This window comes from Falco punctatus (assembly GCF_963210335.1).
Source record: "Falco punctatus genome assembly, chromosome: 7".
Lineage (NCBI taxonomy): Eukaryota > Metazoa > Chordata > Aves > Falconiformes > Falconidae > Falco > Falco punctatus.
Window position 1 is genome coordinate 39,284,309 of NC_137587.1, and position 23,435 is coordinate 39,307,743.

Sequence of the window (23,435 nt, forward strand, 5' to 3'; positions counted from 1 at the left end):
GTAACGGCCGGGGGGGCCGGCAGACGCGGCGGACGTGCGGTGCCGCCTCCTGCCGCCCGCCCGCCCTTCCTGCCCGCCAGCGCCGCGCAGGCACCGGCTCGCCGGCGCGCCGTCCCCGCCGCCCAGCTCCGCACGGCCTGGCCCGGCTCGGCCCGCCGCGCCTCACGGTGAGTCCCACCCGGGGAGCGCCCGGCCCGGCGGCGCGGTGGGGCCGGCCCGGGCCCGGGGCCTGCCTGCGGCCTGCCCGGTGAGGGGCGGTGGGCCTAGGCCGCGGCGTGGCCGGGGCGCGGGCGGCGCCGGCAGGTGGGCGGCGGGGCGGGCCCCGGGGCTGCGGCCCGGCCGGGGGGCTCCGGCGGCGCGGCCCCCGCTGCCTTTCCCCGGTGCTGGCTGAGGGGGGCAGCGGGCGGGGGCTGCTCGGCCGGCCCCGCTCGGGGGGCAGCAGCCGCTCCCACCCGCGGTCCTGGGGCGGTGGGGTGGCTGCTGCCGGGGGCCTGCCGTCGCTTCGGGGCGGCGCGGCCCCGGCGGGGCCGCGGGGGCTCGGTGACGCCCGAGCACAGCTCCCGGTAACCTTCCCGAAGCTAAGTTAAGAGGTAAAAACGGGAAGGAAAAAAAAATTTATCGGTCGTCTTCCGTAGGTTTGCCTTGTTACCTGCCGGCTGCCTGGGGCACAGGCCTGTGCAGAGCGGCAGAGCCGGAATTTACCCCCAAAATAGGGTTTTTAAGAGTTCCCCGTGCTCCCGGGCCCCTGGGTGAGGTTGGTGTGAACCGAATGCTGCAGCGCCCGGGTGGCCTTGCAAACTTTAATGAAGCGCTGCGCTTCGCCGGCTCAGGCTGGCCCATTTCGTATTCCTGTGGTGGTGCGCGCGGCGCACGGTGAAATATGCTGCTTTTTCCTGTGTTCCTGGGTTACGTTGGTCCGGGGTATCTTATTTTTTGAAAATCGTCTGTGTCCTTTGGTACAGCACCGGTATGGGTTGCGTCCAGCTGGATTAACCCTGGAGGTGTTAATGCCCCTCCTGCTGCCTCCTCTACTCAAGGCTTACTCCCTTGATGGAAGCCTTCCTCTGATCTGCAAGTTGAGGTTGGATGTATGGCAGGGGGAAGGAAAGTTAAGGTGGAAAAGCTGCGTCTTTTGTACCCAACTAATTTTGATTGATGAAGTATTTTAATTATGTCAGTGGTTAATAAGAGTAATGCAGCATAGCATCTCTTCTGCAGTGGGCAATACTAAATGCTACCTAGTGATGTGCATACATGCGTGGTTTTGGTTTTTCAGTTTATAACTTTTTTTGGTTTTCAGAGGCTCTGTGTATTTTGAGGTCACTATAAGAAAAAATTGAAGATCATTTCTTGCTTTTTGGAAGTGAGTTGTGGAAGAGGAGCTGAGCTGATGCTCTACTGTAGTTCTTTTCTGTTTAAAATTACTTTTTTCCTTAGTGTTTCTCTTGCTGCCTCTGTCCAACAGCACACATGGTATTTAGCAGACTTAACTGACAAGTTCTATTTACCTTCTCTTTATGTATGACAAGGCAAAAATCCCTCGCTGGAAAGTCTGAATTGATTGCTGCAAAACTTGAAAGGGGATTCAGTTCCCCTGTGCCACCTTCTTTCAAGTATTTTCTTGCCTATTCTCTTGGTGGATCACTAATGTCTTCCTGCTTGCTTTGGGCTGGAAGTGTTTCTCTGCCTTGTGGACCTCTTCCCTATAACTGCACTGTAATTTCTGTCCACGAACAGGCTATGCAACTTGCTTTACCACATATTTTTTCTCTTGCCTCATATGCTGATGCTGCTTTCTGCATACTGTGATTAAAATATCTTTTGTGTGTAACTACAGCAGGAAAAGTTTGGGGTTTGCATAGAAACATAATTATCTGTTAGAGTTATTACCAAATACTGTTTTTGTTAATTTTTTTCTGCCCATTCCTTGTCTAGTCAGTCTCAAGAAGATGCTTTCTGCTTTCAGAGGTTGCAGCAGTATGATATGAAGAACACAGTTTAATTTGATCCTCTATCCCCCACTGTTGTAAACCCTTACTACGGATAACTTTGCTAACTACTTTGTTTTTGAAATCCCTTGAAAAAGAGGGAAAGATTTGCTCAAGCCTGTATAAAATCTGGTTAGCCATGTAACAGCTTTCACTTGCATCATCCACTCTTACTGCTGGAGACTAGATGGTTATGACTCAGAAGTGTCAAATCACTGCTTGACCATCGATACTGTAAACCCAGGGTTAACAAAATCCCTCAGAAAATGAAGTTTCCACTGACTTTCAGAGGTGATGGGTATAGATTAAATACATTTTTGACCAAGACCCTTAAATCTAAGGACGTGGGGGGAGAGGACGTGTGTTTTATTTTAAGCATCAAACTTGGTTGCTCCTAATCCCTTCCCCCACTGCTGCCAAGACACCCACCTCTCGCCATTGACTTTGTGAGAGCTTCAGCTCCCAAGTTTAGTTCCCTGATCATACCCCAATTATGTGCCTGAGCAAATAGTGTGAATACCCCTGTGCTGTCCTGGAGGGCTGGGAAGAAGCAGAAGACAGAGTGGCAGGAAGGGGGTGATTTTTGTTCCTGCTATCTGTTCCAAAAGCTGTGGCAGCAAGCAGGCTGATAAGAACCTGAGAGTGGAAGAGAGCCCCCGATCAAGTTTAGTTTCCCTGTTTATAGCACCCATGCGTGCTGGGGTTGCCTCTAGTAGATAACTGCTTTTAGGGTGAAACTTGATCGGTTTATTCTTTGCCCCCATCTCCGTGGGAGAGCTGTTGGAGAGCCTCCTCTAAGCCTCACAGCAGTCACTGAATTTCCATCCTCATAGTGTTTATGGCCTCTTGGTATAATTAGTTTTTGTTCTAGCATTGCCATTTGGTTTAAATGGTTGTTTTCCCTCCCTGATGTAATTAGAGAGAGCAATCAGATACCCTCTTGACCACTTGTTTTGATAGGTTAAACAAGTCAAAGTCTTTAAGTCTCCTGTCGATATTCTCAGGATTTCCTTGTCAGTGAAAACCTTTTGCCTTTACCCATCAAAACCTTAAAACCTTTTTAATATACAGGGAATTTTATTAATCTGTGTTTAGCTCTTAAGCTTCCTGCTCTGTGTTGGCAAAGCAGCAGGATTGGACATTTAAAAAAAAAAAAAAAAAGAAAGTATTTTTTGGGGGGGCTACTTGCTGCACTGAACTCTCAAACTTTTTTGACATTCCGTGGGTGATTGTTTTAGGCTAATGAGACAGGGAGTTGCTGGATCAAATCTATCCCAGACAAATCACTTCTTGTTAATGACTGTGCATAAACTATGGAGATGATAGATTGGAGAATTACCAGCTCATGACTCTTAGGAATCTGTTTCTCTTCTCATGGTTATACAAGATGTCCAAGCAAATAAAACACATGATGCCTTGTAAAAAAAATAGTATTTATTTATGTTTTTAGAAATGTAAAAGCTTCTTTCTGTTAGCATGCCTGAACTATAGCTGCTTACAGGAGATAGGGGGTACTTCTGAGCTTTGAAAACTTCCAATTTCTTGCCAGAATGGAGCCTTTAAAATAATTTGTTACAATGTGGACTTGTTGGCACTTCTTCCAGGCTGATGCCTGTGGTCTCTAGTTTGGGAACACAACTGTGCCTGCTGGTGGGTGTGGGCACTGCCTGAGAGACTTGGATTCCTGGTTTGTTTTGTTTTTTTTTTTTTTTGCCCCCATGGCACTTAATGGTGGCAGTTATTTCCAATGAGTTCAGAGTGGGAGCAGCAGCCTTTGCATCCATAAGCACCACATGTTGATTTGGACTCTGCTGCAATTGAAGAATTGGTCTTTAGTTGTTGGTGGGAGAGGAGCAGAGAGGATCCAGGTGCTTCTCAGGGCAGGGAGACGGTATGCATGCATCCGCAATTCCTGCCATTCTTCTGCAAGTGTTCCCTGCATGCACACACGCACACCCCCGCCAGCCATGTGAGAACTAAAGCAGCATCTGTGCCAGGTTACCTACTTTTGAACTCATCCCCTCTTGGTGGCTGTCATGCCTGTGTGCAGGAGTGCTGCAGTCTAATTAGATTATATTAGAATGCATAAGTGAATCTTAATAAATGAGCTTATGGGGGCACTGTCGGGTCAACTCAGTCCCTAAGTATAGGTAATGGGCAGAGTGCAGGCTTGGTGCAGTGTCTATGCATGCAGCAAAATGAAACAGAGATCTCCTGGGAATGTGTAAATTCTGCTGCCTTGCCATCTTGTTGGCCTGGATGTTCCAGTGTCTTGATATGAGAAATGTCAAAATCCACTCATACTTGAGCATTGTTTAATTGAAGCTTGGTGGGGAGTTTGAAGGGGAAGTCATGGCTGTGGAAACTCTAATATTTGCAATGGTAAAGAATGCAAATCTCATGATCCTTTTAAATGCTTCCCATTTAACTGAAGGTGATTTTTCTTTTTTTTTAAGTCGGTCTCCTGGATACTGTTGAAAATGGGGAAAAATAAGTAGTTTGTGTTGCACCTATGCACGTGAAAACTCTGGAAAGCTGCTTCTCAGACTCCTTCTAATGCAAATAAAGAATATTGTCTTCTTGTAACTATGTGATGCAGATAAATGGTTTAGGAGTTTCAAGCCTTGAATTTTCCTTTGCAGTGTGTGTAGGATGGGAGGGAGAGAAGAGGGACAGGAACTGTCAGGTTTGTGGGTTAATCAGAAGTGGAATAGTTACTTCATGCAGCTTTCTCGTTTTCTGCAGTGTTCTTTGTTTTTTTTTTAGCACTTTGTGGCTGCGCTGCTTATCAACATTCACAGCCCTAAATTCCTGTTACTGAAGAGAAGTAGATGAGGTTCCTTCCCTTTTTCTTAATTACAAGAATGGCATTTTTTTCTTTTTCAAAAGAAACTTCATCTTTGCTTGTAGATCACTGAGGCTGCTTTATAGCTTGGAGAAAGTGTGTCTGTAAATTAGTAATGTTGTCAAGTACCTAATTTTCTTGCACTAATAATCTGTATTTATAAATAACTTTGTCCTCCACTAGTATTAACAGTTCCCTGCTGCTGTCACCGTCAGGTGTGCAGGATTTTCAGTGGTAATAAAGTACCTGAAGCAGCACTTCTTGCAGGTTTTTGCTCTTCCCGTTGGGCATTCTCCCTCCTGGCTGATCCTGCTGCCTGTGCTGCCCTGTCTGGATTTGCTTGCAGCCAGACAATCCTGCAAATCACTACTTTGCTTGAGAACAGCAGGTACATTGCTAACAGCTCCTGTGCTGCAGGAAACATCTTGAAGCCCTTTTAGGCTGTAAGGTTGAGGAAATGGAGCAAAACTCCTGGTTTCCTTCAAGCTGTAGTTGAATGACTAATTGAGCATCAGGGAGGGCTTTTTCTTTGTCAGGTGTGTTGATGTTGTCCAGCAAAACACAAGTTCTCATTTTTTGGATTGCACATATTAATTGAATAGCTAACCTTCTCAGCCTGCCTGTCTGGTGTCCAGCTCATCAAGATGTGCTGAATAACCCAGGGAAAATAAAGCTTGAGCTCAGAATTATATGTGTGTTGAAGGCCTTTAAAGCCTGGTATATTTATGCCCGTGATTCATGGTGCTTCCAAAAACGATCCAGCTCTCATCCTGTGGAGGGGAAGTACTCTTGCTCCAGTGTTATCATCTTTCATTTAGCTGTTGCCTGCCTGAGCAATATAAGCTGAACCTGAATTATTTTGGGCTCCTTATTCTTTTGCTTGTGAATCCCACCCTGCAAGGTGTTTCTTGCGAGCTTAATTCTGCTTGACGCTCTCTGGTATGGACTGGAAATGGTAAGCAGGGTATCTTATTTCAGGGATGTGACAAATCTTGGTACATCTCGTTGCTGTCTGTGATGTGAAAAGGTGTCTTTTGTCTGCCTGCAGCCGCACAGGAAGGAAGTTGTTGAGCCCAGGAGATAAGTGCTATCTTTTCCCCTAAGAGGGGGCAAGCTGCCTCCGCTCAGCAGCACTTTGCTCCTGTCCTGCTTGTAGTAGGGCGGAGGGGAAAATTTTCATGGGAAAATGTGAGTGGACTCATAATCCATTTGCATGTGCGTAGCTGTCAAGGAAGATGATGACTAAGCTATTGCACAAGGTAGGTGCAGCTCTTCAGGGCGTGTGCCAGGATTGGACTGCATTGTGACTGACTGATAAAAGAGCCTATAATATCAGTCAGATGATAATTTTTATTGTTAGTGGTTTAATCTGACCACTGGCTATGACTACTTTTTTCTCAGCCTATTTGCTGTGGGATTTTAAGTTGAAAAGTCTGTACTCTGTGAGTACAAAGGAAAAAAGTCCTGTTTATTGCAGGAAGCGAATGGTTCCTGAGTCTCTGGTGGGGGCTGCTGCGTGGCAGGAGTGTCTAAAGCTCATGACTTGCATTTGGCTCATATGGATGTCTCTCCCCCAGGTGCCTGCCCTGTGCTGCTGCTAGGCTCTTGTACAGCACCTTCCACCTGCCCTGGTGTGCATGTGGGATGGAGGTGCTTACCTTCCCATTTAACAGAAGGGAAAGCAGAGGCTATGCACCTGCAGTTGAGGATGTCAAGAGCACACCAGCAGCTGATGCTGTTCTCTTGGTCCTGTTTGTGACCTGGCCCCTAGGGCATACAGTCCCAGCTCTGCTGTGCTGGCAGTTGCCTGGTGGGTGAGTGGGAAACCACTCCTCTGCAGTGACCAAGGCTGTTCCCCTATGCGTCTTCTTTTTGGGGTCTCTGCTGCAGCGTGGGTGGGAGGCCAAACCTGGTCCCAGAAAGTGATGTTTCTTCCTGGCTTCCAAACTGGTTTGAAAGGCTGCTCTGATGATTAGTGCTGCTTTGTCTGCTAAGTCATTGCTTATGTTGTCTGGGGACATCTGAGCTTGGCTTTCATGTAGGCATTGCCTTTTTCTTAATGCTGTGCTAAACAGGTATGTGAAACCAGTTGCAGCATCTCTTTTGCTCTTCCCTGTTTCAGCTCCAGGTATACCTGAGAGCAGCACCTCAGCTACAGCAGATCATAACCAACAGGTCTTTGACAGGACATTCTCACATCTGGGAAGTTACCAGAGTTTAGTAGTGCTGTGCCAGGAAGGGCCCTTTCCGACGGGGCTAGGCAGGAACGTTTCTGCCTCCTTTAACTTGCTGTCCTCCGCGGAGACTCGGCATGTCTTTCTCTTGGATCAGGCAGCATCTGCAGTTCTTGGTGGGGTGTGGTGCTGGGAAGCTGGCAGAAAATGGACTTATGGGTGAATGCTGTATCCCGTGTCACACCTACTGACCTTTGCTTGTGTAAATACCTGTTGGCAGCATGTGTGGCTTCAGTTGTGATGGACTGATAAAGGAGTGTGCTGCTTTTTCTCTTTACACTGCCTTGTTTTGTATTTACAGTGATGGTGGTGGAGGACCACAAAGCTTTGCTTCTCTGAGCTCAGACTCTGACTGAGGAGGAGCTGTTTGCCATAATGTTTGCTGAGAAGGTGTCCTCACCAAGCCTGTCCTAGCGTGGACAAGGAGCAGCATTGTCCAGGAGAGAGGCAGAGGTAGCATCTCAAAATCTTGGAAACCGCCAAGCTGCACGGAGGATTTATGGAGGCTGTGATAGGATTTTGCTGGGTTCCCTGGGCTTTCCCGTGGCAGCTGAATGGGAGTACTGACGATTCTCCCTTGTTACCTTCACCTAAGCTCACTTCCGTATCTCCAGCCTGTGCTGTGCCACTGCTAGGATTGGGTTGCATGTGAAATTTAGTAAACCTCTTTACAGCTTAGTGTTTGCATATGTAAAACCAGATTTTATTTTTTTTTAAAGTAGCTTTTAATGAGTTAGAACCTAGTTCAAGATGTACTACAAAGCTAGGCTTTCTCTGCACAAGTGGCAGTACAGCAGGCCAGTTGTGGGAGGAACAGGTATGCTTCTTGTCCACCTCAGTGGACTTCAACACATGGATTCAGTAAGCTGTGGAGCACTGTGGGTGGGAGGGAAGGTTGCAGAGGCACAGTTATGACTTGTGTAACATGGTCTGCAGTCTGAGGCATGTGAAAAGTGCTAGCAAAGGGGTTAGGTTTCAGAATTTATAAAGGCTTGTGAAGATTCTTGGTCAGATATTTCCATTACAAGCCTGCCTTTTCAGCCCCCTCTTACTCGATCTCCCTGTTTCTACCTTTTTTCCCACGCTGTTTGTGTGCCAAAAGAATTTCTTGGCTTAAGATCTGGTGTGCTTATTTATAAGTAGATTTCTTAATCCCTGCTCCACATACAGGCTATTGGTTACACCTCAAACTATTACTCCAAAGTTGGAGGCAAGTAAGTTTAGATCTGTGTGGTTGCAGTGGAGTGCTAGGTTGGTCTTTGCATGCCAAAGGAGGAGCGAGCAGATTGTGGGACAGTAAAGCAAGGGGAGTGAGAACCCAGAGAAGCATGAGAGAAATTATCTCAATACTCTGCGTTTCTGTTGCTGAGTGGTTTTAGGCCTTTTAAACAACTTGGCCTGTTCTTGAGTTCAGGTCAGTGCTGTGCTGATCAGTAAAGTGGAGTGTGCGCGCATGTGTTATGAGGCTGTTTCTGGGGGAGAACTCTGGGATGTTGGGCTATTGACTTGAATTTAGAATTCTGAAAACAGTGAAATGTGTATTTGAGGTCCCTTTAGGAAGCTATTACAAGCTTGGTCCTTATGGTCGCAAGTGGGGAAAGCCAGGAAACCCTTAGAGATGCACTTTGAATGCATCTTCGAATGCATTCTTTGGTGGGTTCTTGTGTGTTGTCATCCAGCTCCCAACATCTCTCTGTATCCGGAGTTAGGCAGTGCACTGTATTGTGGAAGTGGGGCCAGTGTGGCTAAGGAGTGTTGCAGGGTCTGCTGGGCTGCTGCTGCTTGGAGGAACATTGGCAAGCCTCAGTATTGCTCACCTGGGGAATCAGCAGCTACACAAGGAAGGTGGTAAAAGAAAGCTCTGTCACCACATGGCCCAGGTGTAATTCAGATGTATTAAGCCAGTCTATGGAGGAGCTGGAGCCTTTTCCCTGGTGTTGGAGGGGAGTTTAGTCTTTTGCTCTGGGTGTTTTAAGACAAGATGCAAATATTGCATTGGACTTTGCCGTAATACTGCACATGAGTACATGTGACCTTCTTAAGCTGCCTGTCCAGATCCTAAAGGGTCCATGCACTGAGATGATGCTAACTGTGTATCACTTCTTTGTGTGTGAGTGCCTTCAGCAGACTCTTAAATGAAGCACAGAGAGGTTAACAGGGTGAAACAAAACCTTATGGGGAGGGATGTGTGATGCTACAGTTTAGGAGCACATATTCTTGGAGTGGAAGTTGAAAGCATGGTATCTTGGTGGAGCTATAGCCAGTGAGGTCCTTGTTGTAGAGCAGGAGGTGTTCTGGACAGATGGTGAAGTGAGCCCTTAGTGCTGCTCTTGATCAATAGGCTATATGCAGTGTCTCAAAAGAGAGTGGAGAGGGACCTTAACACTTCACCAGTCTCAGTAGGGAAATGGCCACAGTTCAGCAACTTCTTAAATTTCACGTTGTGCTTTTGAGTTAAAAGTTCCAGCTCATAATGCAGTTTATACTTTGAAATACACTGGGGTAACTTGTATGGTGCCGATCCTGTAGGGATTACTTCTAAAGCCTCTTTTGTTCCTTAACCATTTTGAAACTGTTTCTAAGATTATTAACAGTACAATGTTCTACAGCATAAGGAATCTGGCTTGTATATAGAAACACTCTCTTTATGCCTGTGTGATGACATAATTTAGGATGAATGTTGAAGGACAGCTTCGCTGTGGAGTGGTCCAACTAACTCGTATCTGCTGTGGAAGGCTTGGTGGTGGGAGTCTGTTCATCCTTCAGCTGGTACAGATTTGTGCTGGAGCAGAAAGTAAAAACATCAGTGTTGTAGGAAGCCCAAGGTTCTGAGGTCCAAATTGAGTCCTGAATGTATGTCTAAACTTCCCCTGTGTTTGAAGACTTTTATAGATAGAGCATGAACAATGTTTTAATCTGGCAAGTCATTTTAAATTTAATGTACAGTTACAATGCAACCCTCTTTTGCAGGTGCTGTTCCTAATGTGGATGCAGATTAAAACTCACTGATTGTTACTAGCAGAAGAGTGGTAGATGCCTCTTGTATCAGTTAAAACATGTTCCCTGCAGTCCTAGGGCTTTAGTTTGCTTCTGTACCTAAGTGGCAGGAGTTGTGAGTAGGAGGCTGCTGCTGTATGGCCAGGTGAAATAAAACACGGCACCCATGCTCTGTATGGAGGTTGCATATTCACCATTACAGCACTGAGCGCCTTGTGGGAAAAACTGTCTCAATTGTCAGTCTGATTTGCAGTCAGAAATGCATTCATGGCCCGTTACTACCCACTTGTTCCTACGCCAGCATTGTCCTCTGTCTTGAACCCCACCCTGCAAGGTATGAGTGGGAGGAAGCCGAGCTGTGGGTCTGGCCCCTGTTTGCTTGGGTGTAGTTCACAGCAGCATAGCTGTACGTGCACAGGGGGAAGCAAGGGTAGAGAGTAATGCCTGCTCATGCCTGGCTGTTGGGATTTTTCCGATGTTTTTGTGTCTTTCTGAACTATGACTGTGGTATACAGTATTAAAAGCAAAAATAGGCATGGTGATGCAGTGCTTGCCCAGCTGTGTAAGCTGAAGAGGAGGCAATTCCTGGGGAGGCTTGTAGTACTCATACTTCCTAAGTCCTAGTTAGGTGGTTGTGCTGCGCGTGTTGATAATAACTCTATGATGCCTCTGTCAACTTATAGGAACTTTGACTTCTGTATGTTGAGCCTGCATTTCTCCTATCTAGCCTAAACCAAAGTTGCCCCTTTAAAATCTCGGGGTTGAGAACTAACTGCATACTCCTGAGTTTTAAACTCTAGACATATTTTAAAATTTATTATGGTTCTGAACTTCGATTGTTTAACTAATGGATACTTTTTCCCACCTTTCCCCCCACTATACTCTATTCGGTAAAAACAGAGAAAAATCTTGCCTGTTGATTTCATCTCCCTTTTTTAGCTGAAGAATTATTAAGACTTAGCCTGATAATGGGGTACAGCAATCTTGTTTCAAATGCTGCTTTCTGATGCTCTCATTTAGCTAGGTCTGTGCCACTTTACAGGAATTTTGATGGAGTAATCACACTTTCTTTCCCTTTTCTCTAAAGGGAGGTCACTCAAATACTTAGACATAATCTGTGTAGTAAAAAATATCTTAAAGCTTCAGGTAGTTAGAAGAAATCACATGAAAGCATCTAGATCTAATATGATTCACAATCACTTAAGAGTTTTGATTTCCCTGTATGAGTTAACTCTCCTTAACTTGCAGCCTGGTTCAAGAGTGGGTCTGTCTCTTTTTCCTCTAGGAATTCAAATAGACAAGAGCATCCATCTCTTTTTGTCCATTGCTGCTTAACAATAGGATTGTTGAGTCACCAAGAGGTTAATGAAGCACTTCTCTTTTTTTTTTTTTTTTTTTTTTTTTTTTGTCAGTGGTCCAATCTCTTTGTATAGTTGTGTGGAACAGCACACTGAACAGAAATAATGGGAAAATCTTGTTGGTGGAATGACTGAGATTGTCATTTTGCAATACTAGGGTAAAGACCTGCTTAAGCTTCAGGCTTCTGGCTGCGTACGGTGTGGCTGATTACAAATCCCTCTGCAAGAACATTAAATATTAGTTTCTCTGTATCTTTTGCATTCAACAGAGTTGGAGCTAGGGGGATCTGAACCATTACAGTTGGTTTAGCAATAGCTTCCCATTTAGTATTTAAAATGCTTTTGTTACGATGAGTCTTTTGGGATTTGGCATTAGAAAAAGGGTGAATTGTAGCCCTTAATTATGAAGTGCGGGAGCAATTGCAGCCGGACAGACAGGCAGCAGTCCAGCTCCTCTCTTACTGGGTGAGCAATGCTTTTGTTCTGTGCCATCCCACTGCACAAATGACTGTAGCGGCCTGTTGCTAGATTGATTCATTTTGATCTCTTTTAGGAAGGGGTTTGAAAGCTCTAATTTTGGGGTTATCACAGTAGTCCTTCAGGCTTCTGCCCTTTTGCTCTGAGCAAATCTGTTACTGTGGCTGTCCCAAAGAGCTTCCCATGGAGGCAGCTGACAAGGGGGAGCATGGGACTAGAAACCAGTTACTAAATCCAGTTGTACTGGGACATTGGTGGCTTGGCTTGTGTAGGTGCAGTGGCAAAGTAACTGCCAGGAAGGACTTGAAGATGCAGTGTTTTGCTGCAGCCTGACCCCTTTGCACGTGCAGGCAGGTGATGGAGAGCTTTGAGAAGTTTGGGGGAATTGAGCTTGGGAAGGTGCAGGATGGGATTGTGCTCTGTGGCATGTGGGTGAGCTGTGACTTGCCAGATGCCACCTGTGGCAGGGAGAGACTTCTCTTCCCCTATCTCTGATCAGCCTGTGGGTGAGACCATCCCTTGCCCAGCAGAGCTGGGTGGCATAGGGACTTGCAGGAGTTCCTATTGGTGTCAGGGATCTAAGAAACTCTCACCTTTTGCCCCCAGAGCATCTCTCCAGGCTGGGCTTCCCCTGCAGTTCACGTCAAAGTGCACCCATTATTATTGAGGCATTGCTGTTTGCCCAAGCTATGCCTCCTTTCCAGGCATATTGTTAGGTGAAGACATCATCACGGAATTGATAAACCGCACTTTCACTGTGGTGTGCTTTGCTTCCAGCAGAGCTCATGCTGGGAAATGGAAAATACAGAACTTCTCTGTGGGACACTCCTTTTTTAACCCTCCTGGGAGCTGCTGAGCCTCCATGGCAGCTGATATATGTATAGTAATGCCTTCTCTTGTTGGGAGTGTTAAAAATACCCACTACAATTTTCCCTTTTCCCATACCAAAATATATTAATGTGCTGATGCTTTGATTAGTCATTTCCTCTTCCTTTGTTCCTTTTGCAACAGGGTAAAGGACTGTGGGTGCGTACCTCAGTAGAATCTTGTATGGTTAGGAAGTCTGAAGCTAGATTCTCCTGGGTTAATATGTGTCTTTGTTGGCAGAAGACTTCTATTCTCATCTGTTAAATACACATTTAAAAGTAAGTCTGGATAAAGTAACTTTTATAGTGTTCATACTAAGAATATCTTTGTTGCCTGATTTATTTTTTGTAAGGGTAAGACATTCTAAAGGCTAATAATTCTACTATGAATTTAATATATTCTTGCAAGAAAACTTCAGTGATGCGTTGCTATAGGAAAATTTCCAAATTCTCTCATTTATTTCAAGGTTTCTTGTCTTCCTTCTGCACTGTTGCCTCTGTGCATGCATGCACCCCACTTCCCGAGTTCCTGTGAGACTGTGTTTGGTGTGGGCAGAGAATTGGTGAAAGCACCAGTGTGACACTGTTAGGCTGTGCATGGCTCAGTTGTAGGATAGTTTTGGCAATGGTGCAGAGGTACAAAGGTTAATGTATTAAGCTATATGGACCTGCTTAAACGTTGCTCTGACTGACTTGCTAGCACTTAAAGGCTGGTTATTTTTTGCTTCTCCATTGCTGCTGCTTTGGTGAGAAATTTGGAGAAAAGTTTTAGCACTGAGCTGCCTGGAGACCCACAGAACAAGTGGTAGGTTTAAAACTTGCTTGTGTGTCTGGAGAAATTCAAGTGAGTAGGCGTCATCTGACCAATATGGTTAAGGGCAAAGTTGAGTAGGAATTTGAAGAATTGAGCAGTAAATTAAGACAGACCTCTTCATAGGTATGTACAAACTTCAGAAATACATCCTCTAAAAATGCCATCCTCATTTGCAATCTGTCATGGTTTTCCTGTCATTCTGGCTCTGAGGATATCTGCTTTGCCCTGGATTCAAAGTGGAGGACAGCTTGTGCCTGCCTGAGGAGGTGAGGCATGGGCAGCAGTGCTGCTCCTGCCAGGCAGCTTGAGGAAAAAAAGCGTTGGTGGGGCTGTGTGAGGCACAAGGGAGGTAATTACTTCTTCTGGGATGCATAGGCAGATAATAGACTTGACTATTTGTAGCTCTTGTATATGAAAACCTGGGTTGTTTTTTTAATGAGAATTAGCCTCCTGGCGCTCTGATGCCATTCATACTTTCACACCAATCTGCTAAGAGGGGAAAAAAAAAAAGCTGAACTGTCTTGGTTTTGGCTGGGATGGAGTGATTTTTTTTTTTCCCCTAGTAGATGGTATAGTGCTGTGTTTTGAATTTAGGATAAGAAAAATGTTGGTAACACACTGATTATAGTTAGATATTCCATACCATATGTTATGCCCAGTACATAAATGGGGAAGGCTGTCCGGAGCCGCTGCTTGGGAACTGGCTGGGCAGCTTTCAGCAGGTGGTGAGCAATTGCATGGTGCATCACTTATTTTGTATATTCTAGTTATTTTATTTTCTCTTCCTTTTCTGTCTTATTAAACTGTCTTTGTATCAACCCACGAATTTTACATGTTTTTTTCTATCCAGTTCCCTACCCCATCCCATGAAGTAGGGAGGAGTGAGCTTTGTGGTGTTTAGCTGCTTGCTGGGTTAAACCGCAACATGGACCAAAGGCCTTTCCTTCTTTTGTTTCTGCCTCCTCTTATTTTACATTTACTTTTTAAAACCTAAACAAGAATTCATAATACAAGAATGCATATTTAGATAGTTAATTTACTATATACGCTGGGGAACAGAAAATGTTTCATTCCAGCTGTTTTTCTTTGCACATTGCTGTGAAAGTATGAGAGGAATTTGAGTACTGAGAAGTTACTGCTTGTACCTGCTTCCCTCTGTCCTTCCATGCTTGCAGAAACTGAATTGGATGTAAAGAGATGAAAGGGCTGTAGCAGCCCCACATTTCTCAACCGATGTTCTTTCATTTTTTTTGCTTGGAGTTTGAGGCTCTGCCTCGTTTGTGACCAGGGGGAAGCCAACTCTGTAATTGCTGTGGGTGCTGTAGAGCTTGTTTTAATCAAGTTAGAATAATAGAGCATGGCAAGGGTAGGTGCAGAAGTCTCAGAATAAATAAACTTATGCTAGTGCAACTTATTCCTGTGTTTAGAAAGGATTAAGCCATGTTGGAGTAAGATAGCCTGATACCCTTCACCTGGCCTTGTTTTGGCAGTCAACTCTGGGAATGACACTGTGTGTGGTTATGTCAACAGATGCAGCAGGGGATAAAGATGGGTGATGGGCAGCTTTGTGACCCCAGCTGAAGGATGTTCAAATAGTTGTGCTGGTGATGCAAAACCCGGTGTCCTAGGACAGGGTGCTGTGCTAGCTGAGCGAGCCATGGCAAAAGCCCGAGCAAACCCACCTGGGCTGTGCAGTGCTCAGCATCGGAGTTACTGTATAGTGCCTGCCCCTGGCTTTAGGGGATAGTAGCTGCTCTCTGAGGCTTTCTGTGTATCTGCAGTGAAGTGTATAACATGACTATATATTTATAGAACAGATGAAAACAGATGTCTAAAGGCCTTTGTTGAGGTACATAGTGGCTTTGATCTTGTGTAAATGGCACTTACATGTGGTAAACTCGAGCTGTTATGGACTGTCACATCAACTTGGCTTGTACAGATCTCCCTTAACTTTTCAGACACCTAACTGGAATAACAAAACAGGCATGGCCTGATTCCTCCCTGCCATCTAGGTGCTGGGCAGAAACAGATTTCAGGTGTCATTGTGTGTGTTTGATGCTTCTGCCTGGCTGCCCCGGGAGTCTTGGTGTAAAGTTGTACCAGACTCCTGCTGCTGGGTGGTTTTGTGTTGCAGGAGACCCCTTGATGCTTGAGAACTACATAATGTGGGGAACTGCTGCTGAGACTAGTGATCTAAACTCAACTGTGGCCATTAATCTGCTAACTTTCTCTCTTATTGATGCAGGATTGCATACTGAAAATAAGGCTTTGGCAAAACCCCAGGTTCTCTTATTACCTGCAAAGCCAGAACTGATGTGTTAATCAATGTTGGGCTTATTGCAATGAGCAAATTGCAATTATTCCTTGAGCAAACCTGTGAAAGCCATGCATTGCAATGCAGCTGGGCAATGCCGTGGTAAGAACAGTGAAAGTTGTTTTTAATCAACTTGTTATGTTGAGACGATTAGAAATGTAAACTTAGTTCTTTTCTAAAACATGGCTGAAAGGTACAGCTGCCTTGCTGGCTGAGTTTGTTGGCTTTATCTGGCAGCTTTGGAGATGAAGTGAGAGTTGTCTGCTGCCCAGCTTGCAGAGGAGGTGCCTCTCTGAGCGGCTGTACCGATACCTTCCCTTGCCTTAACATCAGCAGAGTTGTTCCTGCTGATGCATTCGTATGGCTACTCGTACAGCTTTTCTTGCTGTTGAACTGTGCTTTCTGATCTAGTGGGGGATCTTCTGGCTGTTTGGAGCTTCTGTGTGAGTGATCTTGGCTTACTGTTGCTGCCCACTTGGGATGTGAGCAAAACCACAAGCTGAGAAAATTGGTGTCTATGTTCAGCCTTTAGTTTGGGTTTTGCTGTGCTTTGGTCCTTGGTGAGGAAAAACACAGCCAACGTTTTTTCCTTCATATTTTGAGAATTAGCATTTCCCAGTTCTTTGCGCACAGAAGTGAGTGGTGATTGAAGAGCAAGTGTCAGATCTGGTCTCTCCTTGCAAGGAGGGCAGGGAAAAGGGAAGCGCTTGCTTACCCAAGACTGTGAGCCTCGTGAATAGTTCATGGTGGTTGGGCAGAGCATGTCTGTACACGAGTGTGTGAAGGAAGGAGCTGGGGAAGCCTCAGGGGCTCCCTGGAAATAGCGATGGGAAGGTGCAGACTTGCTGAGTAAAGCTGAGAGCCCTCTTGGTGTGTAGTCCTGGCCTGGCCCTCTCCTGCTGGAAGAAAGAAACCTTTGATCCTTTACAGGCATTTTGGAAGAAGGTGGTGTACAGATGACCTGTTATCTTCTGACTTTGGAGATAATAGGGGTGTGTGTGTTAGAAGTTAGTGATTTTTAAGGGAAAACTTGCAGTTTCTGGAGTCTGGTGAGGCCAAGGAGGCTTTCCTCTGGTCCTAATGCAGGTCAGCTTTTATCCCAAATAACATCTCCTCACAAATACTGCAAGAAGCATTCTGATTTCCTGAGACTTCAGTCCTGAACGACCTAGAATTGTTTAGGTTGGATAGGAGCTTTAAGATTAACTCTGACTGTTAACCTGGCCCTGCCAAGCCCACCACTGAATGACATCCTTAAGTGCCACATCTACACACCTCTTAAATACCTACCAACGACCTCCCTGGGCAGCCTGTTCCAGAGCTTGACAGCCCTTTTAGTAAAATATTTTTCCTTGTATTCAATCTAAATCTGCTCTGGTGTAGCTGGAGCCCTCTTCTTCTTGTCCTATGGCTTGTTACTTGGGAGAAGAGACCGACCCCCACCTCGCTACACCCTCCTTTCAGGCAGCTGTAGGGAGCAATAAGGTCCCCCCTGAGCCCCTTCCCTCCAGGCTGACCCCCCCAGCTCCCTCAGCCGCCCCCCATCAGCCTTGTGCCCCAGCCCCTGCCCGGCTCTGGACACGCTCCAGCCCCTCGGGGTCTGTCTGGTGCTGAGGGTCCCAACGCTGAGCCCAGGGCTCGAGGTGCAGCCCCCCCAGTGCCCAGGGCAGGGGGACGGTCACTGCCCCGGCCCTGCTGGCTGCAGTTTCTGCTCTCAAGAGTCTTTGTGCTCATGCTTTGGTGAATGCTGTGGGTTGCTGCTGTGACAGGGTCTGTGCAGTTTTGGGGTATTTGGGTAAGCTGCTGGGCAGGAGTGCAGAGCATGGTTTTCCAGCTTGTTCCTTGCTCTGTGCCAACAACAGGTGTGTATGCTTTTATCCCTGGATAAATGTGAGGTTGCTAGTTCTACTTTCACTGGTGCGAATTCCAACTCTGGGCTTTATCCTGTGGCCCAGGTGGTTTCAGGGCGTCAGCTGCTGCACGACAGTGAATCCCTGCCTGCCTTATCCTGTATGAACTTGCCTGGACTGCCGGGCTGTGGTGGAAATCTCCTGTGTGCTCCTGGCAAACCCTTGTGGGAGGACCTGGGGCGCTCACTGCTGCTGGCACTCGGACAAGAGCAAGGTCATCTGCCAGATAGTGGTGGCAGTGTCGTGTAGCTGTATTGTGTTTCTGGCTTGCTCTCAGCACTGCTGTGTTTTGTCAGGTGTTGGCTCTAAAAAGGTATTAAAAAACCTGAACGCCCTAAAAGTAAAGGTTTTTGTCGAAGCAAATCTGCTCTTTTCTGGAATTTAACAAATAACGTGTCTGTGTTAACTAACATCAAGCAACTGAGAACAGGCAGAGCCCAACAGATGGTACAAACAGTGGCATGTTTGGAATGGAAAATATTTACCTAGAGGGTATTTGAAGGCACTGAGATTGTGCTCTGCAAATGGCTTAATTGTATCAGTGTAATAAAGTGAAGAAGAGCAAGATTTATTGACAAGTCTTATTCTCCTCTTGCTGTTAGCGGCTTGTAGGGGGTGTCAAGCACTGTTGAGCTTCACTTGAACAGGTGTCCTTCCTGGAGAAGAGTAACTTTAATACATGAATTCTTAGTCTGTAATTTCAAGTATCTGCAGCTTGCTTGTGTTGCTGCAAAAATCGTGCTGTCAGGGCAAGTATTTAAATGAAAGAAACCCATAGCTTAAACTGCTGTTTATTATGCTTTCCCCCCTTAGTTGTGAGAGGACTTCTGTAAACAGAGCAAGGAAATATAGATATAAAAGTGGAGTTTAAAAAGAATGCAAAAAAGTAGGTTAAACTTTGGCATCGGGGTCAAAACTGGCGGGGCCATTTAGACCTTCAGCTTTTCTACGTGGTGGGTGCTTTGTGCATGCCTAAAGTTGTACAGTTTTAAGTGACCTGTGGGAAGATTGTGCATGACCTTACTGGAAGCTGCACCTTTTTCCTTATTATAGGTGGCAGATGAGATTTGTATGTAGTATCTTACTGTCCTGTCTTAAAAACAGTGTCCAGGTGAAGTTGTCTACTTGCTGGTGTTCTCAAAGCAGTGTTTTTTGGGAATGGGTAACCCTTGAAAGGGAACACTGAGGAGGGTGCTGAGTTGTTGCAAGGGCTCCCTTTGTTCCCAGTGCTGCTCACCTGCTGAAGTTAGCCAGGTGTTAATGAAGTCGGAGGAAGTTTGATGGCCTGAAATCCCTGTGTGCTTCGACAGCTCAGCTTTCACACTCTGCCTCTTAGTGTCACATCACAGAAGCTTTGCTGTCTTTTGTGTCTTGTTTTGGGGTGTGAAGAACACCTTGTGTTTTCAGTGACATACAGGGCTGCTTAAAAAACCCAAACTAAGCCAACCTAGGTTCTAACTCTTCATTTTTTTTTTTCTTATCATATAGCAATGCTGATGTTAAATGAACTACCTTTAGGTTTTTCTGGCAGCCCTCCTCACTGGAACTTGAGCCCAGCAGTGCTTTAGTTCGTTAATACATATCCTGCTGTATGAACGAGGAAAAGGCATGAAGTGGCTAAACATCTTGTTTAATTTCATGTTTTACCTGTGGTGGACCTGGGTTTAGTTGCCTTGTTTAGCCCCAGTTGCAGGGCATCCTCTGCTGCAGAGCTCTGGGGGAAGATCAGCTTGGGAGTGAACCTCTGTGAGAGGATCCTCTTTGCAGCTGGCTGATGTGGAGTGTGTGGCAGATTAAGGAGAAAAAATAGTGTTACCTGTTTGAGGAGTTTATTGACTACAGATACTCTTGAGACTTCTTGCTGTGTTCCAAGTGACTGTTGCATGTGAGGGCTTTCTCTTAACGTTTGCCGGCTTGAGAAAATCCCAGGGAAAATACCCCAATTAAAGGAACGGTTGCTGTAGCTAAATCATACATGGCATCTCTTAAACTGCTTAGTATTTAAAAAGAAAAAAATAATCACCTTGGTACTTATATTTTGCCCTCTTAATGTTAGTTTTTCAGAGAGGCGCAAATCCCTGGAGATACACACATCTTGGGACCCAAGCATTTACAGAGGCAATGCCTCTAATGTGCTGGGGCTAAGCTATGAGTGACTCATTAGCCAGATGGAGCTATAATTTATTTCTGTCTTCTCAAGTAAGCTAATCCGCTGGACCTAAACTGAATGAATAGCCCATGAAATGTGGTATCTGTGCAGGGTGAAATTTGAGATTTAAATGCAAAAGCAAAGGGTGTGTTACAAAATCCAGGGCAATGTTAACTAGTGGAGGAAATCAGGTGCAAGCAATGATACTGCAATGGAGTTCAGAAATTAGTTATTTTTTTCTGTGGCATGGGCTCTGTTTAGGGGAACAAAAGTGCAATTCTTTTGTTAAATGCAGGATGGGAACAGTAACAGAGTCTGTACGCAGACTGGGACAGATGCGGTTTGTTCCCCTCTTTCAGAATGACTAAAGGGATGTTGTGAGTTCTTGAATTTACAATCGAGAGGGGAGCGTGCTTGCAAGTGGGGAGCCTGGCACAAGTGCTGGGCAGCTAGGCTCTAAGAAGTGTGCCTGATGGGTATTAGGTTCAATATCAAATACAGATGAAAGGTGAGTATTTAACCGAATACCTCGCTATTTAAACATAGCTAAAGTTGCTGTGCCTCTGGTTGGCAGCAGTGAGAGTGTGTGTGTGTGCCGTTTCTACTGGATGTGCCTTGTCTGGGGATTGCAGCTTGGAGCGGGTAGAGAGCTGATGCAGCCACCCTGGAAAGTTGTCCAAGGGAGGGCTCCAAATGATAGAAGGCCACTTGCAGCACTTCTAGGGGGGAGAAATAACATTTTTGTGAGGGTGTCTTCTGTTTCTGTAGCTAACAGGAATAGGAGGGATGGTAAAACTAAACCCTGAGGAGCTCTTAAGCTGGTATGTGAGGGTGTGTAAAAGTTAATGTACCATTTTCCCCGGTTTAATAGAAGGAGCTGCTTTGTCCTGTTCCTTTTTGTATGGCATGGGATTTTTCTTCCCTATAAATTGCTTCTGTTTTTTCCTATATGGTTTGTCAATGTAATATGGAAGTATAAATGGAAGTGGAGAAGCTTTTTTAGTAATTGTAGATTGTCAGAGGACAACTGGAAACTGTGAGCCAAAATGCTGCCTATTTACCCCCCATGGCAAGAATACCACTTTATAAAGACATCTTGACAAGGAGTGGATGGTGAAGGATGTAATCTTGTCATTCTGCACACAAGCCAGCAGCAATGGTATCCTCCTAGAAGGGACTTTTAAATGAGGGCATTTTCCATCCATTTCCCACACTAATTTTCCATCTCAGCCCAGCATGTGCATTACCATCAGAGCAGAGCTCGTTTGCTGTTCCCAGTTGTGCTTAATCAATTATAGTTACACCATGAGGCTTTTTTTTTTTTAAATCCTGCTTCCACGTGAAAGGTTGGATTTGTATGTGAAATTCCCTGCTGGACTTTGGAGATGAAATCTGTGTACCTCTGATCACAGTGTTTGGGGTGGAAGCGTTCATGTGACTCGTGCTCCGCTTTGCCTGATGACTGAGAGGAGGACAGGAGCAGGACCTGAGTCCGTTGAGGCTGTGAATCTTGTGTAGGGTGAAATGATCCCGTTGCCCAAGTGGAGGGAAGTGCAGAGAGGGGGGAGCTGGGTGGTGGATGGAGCCTCAGCAGAGCTTGTGTTGCTTGGCCAGCTCAGAGATCAGATCTCATGTAGTCCAGCACATATTCCTCACTTGGACTAGCTGTTCTAATTATTTATTTATGGCTCCTCTTCAAGCAGCTGAAGCTTTTAGATGTGTCTAGCCTCTTTGGTCTCAAAGCAACAGTCATTTCCTGCTAATACTTGGTCTTGCCTTGATGAGCATTGTGTCTCCTGACACTGATGTCTGGAGCCTTTATAACATGTTTTGCTGAGGAAGTGATTTGACCTGAGTGTTTGCTGTCAGGTGCTGGGAAATGTGTAGGGATGACTGCAGGGTGTGAGCTTTCCAGCTTGGCCAAAGCAGTGGGATGAATTTGTGGATAGCTGCATGCTTCTGTATCAGCAAGGCTGAGGTGGGCTGTTTGGTCTCTTTGTGGTTAGGTATTGTAGTTGTTGTAGTAATGTATTGTAATGATCAACTTAATTACACTTGTGAAAAATCTGCTTAATTACATATTTACTTTGGGGATTAGCTTCTCCCATAAGCACTCAATATTGACTTTGGCTGAGACAAATTTTCAAGTTCTGCTTCCTTCAAGAGATGACTAATACTAGATCACTTAGTGCAAGAAGCTGGTTTTATCAAGTAGCTGTAACTAATCATTTTGAATGCTCCAGCTTAGTTTTGAGCCTCTGTGCTTTTTCTCCCTGAAAGACAAGATTTTTCTCACATTCCTCTCAAACCATTCTGAAATGTTCTGTGCTGGATGTAATTCTAGACCCAAGCTTTTTCAATAATCTGTGTGCTCAACAGAAAATAAATACAAACTGGGAGGAGACTTAACATTAAGACAACTGATGAATAATTAGTGTATTGAAATGTTAGTCTTTTATTTGGATAACTTAATAGCCAAATTAGATTTCTCAACCTTGCTTTCTGTGCTGCTCAATGCACTATACAAATACATTATCACAGCGACTCTTCTGTGTCTGGGAACTATTCCATATAACAACTCTTCCCTCTTGAGCTAGAGCCAGGCTCCAAACCAAGCCCTCGCCAATGTGGCAGGATGGCAAGCCAGCTTACGATAGCGGTTTCCAGCACAGCCAGGAGTTGAGGTGAAACAGCCTTAAATGTAATAGTACTATGTGGTATTTAAAGAGTAATCCTCTCTCGGTCCAGAAGCAAGGAGAGCCTGTCCTCTCCCTGCATCATGCAACTTCTACATGGACTTTGTGCACTCTGCGCTCAGTAGGCACGCCTATTTTGTAAGTGGCAGTGGAAATACCTCAAGCAATATTGCTTTAAGGTGTGGGGCAGTCCCCCCTACAGTTTTTGGGGTTATCCCAAGATCCCTTGCCTTTCATTCCCAAGGTAATGGGTCTTTCAAGGGACAGTTGAGTTAGTTGTCTTTCCTTGTGTAGAGGAAAATGTATTTGAAGGTCATGCTTTCTCTGGTGACTTTTTAACTGAGTTGGTGAATCAGGAATTGCACTTGCTTAGAGTTTTGAATGTGGGGTTTTTTAATGGTTGCTTCTTTTTAAACTTGGAACAAACAATCTGGAAAAGATTTGCATTCTTCCTGCAAAAATCCTTGTCTGTTCGTAGTGATTAGTTGTGAAGGGGGAAAATCTGGCTTGTCTTGGCCCCAAAGTTAGGTTTTCTTAGCTTCATTCTGACTTCTACTCTGTGGTTCCTGCTTTTAAAAAAAACCAATAATGCTTGGGGCGTAAGTAGTGTTTTTAGCAAATTATCCTGGAGACTTCTGGTCTGTTAGTGCCCTGGAAGTTGTACACCATTACATGTGCAAAATAAGTAACAGATCATCCTGTGTTCCTGTAAATGTGTAGATTTTTCATGAGTTTAAAGCTGGGTTTTAAACTTCAAAAAGCAGTTCTGAAAATACTTGGTTCTTTG

At 45.3% G+C, this 23,435-nt stretch overlaps 1 protein-coding gene across 11 annotated transcripts in view; it reads left to right on the forward strand.

Annotated features, from left to right (window-relative positions):
* The window catches only part of KTN1 (kinectin 1), a 77,605-nt gene continuing 54,170 nt past the window's right edge, over positions 1-23,435 (forward strand). For 3 of the 11 annotated variants that reach the window (XM_080394458.1, XM_080394459.1, XM_080394467.1), the window contains exon 1: positions 10-167. The gene's annotated coding sequence lies outside the window, so the exon portion shown is untranslated. Of the gene's footprint in view, positions 172-12,932; positions 13,045-23,435 lie in introns of those variants that run through there. The other 8 variants (XM_080394464.1, XM_080394463.1, XM_080394465.1 and 5 more) reach the window with 6 other exon arrangements.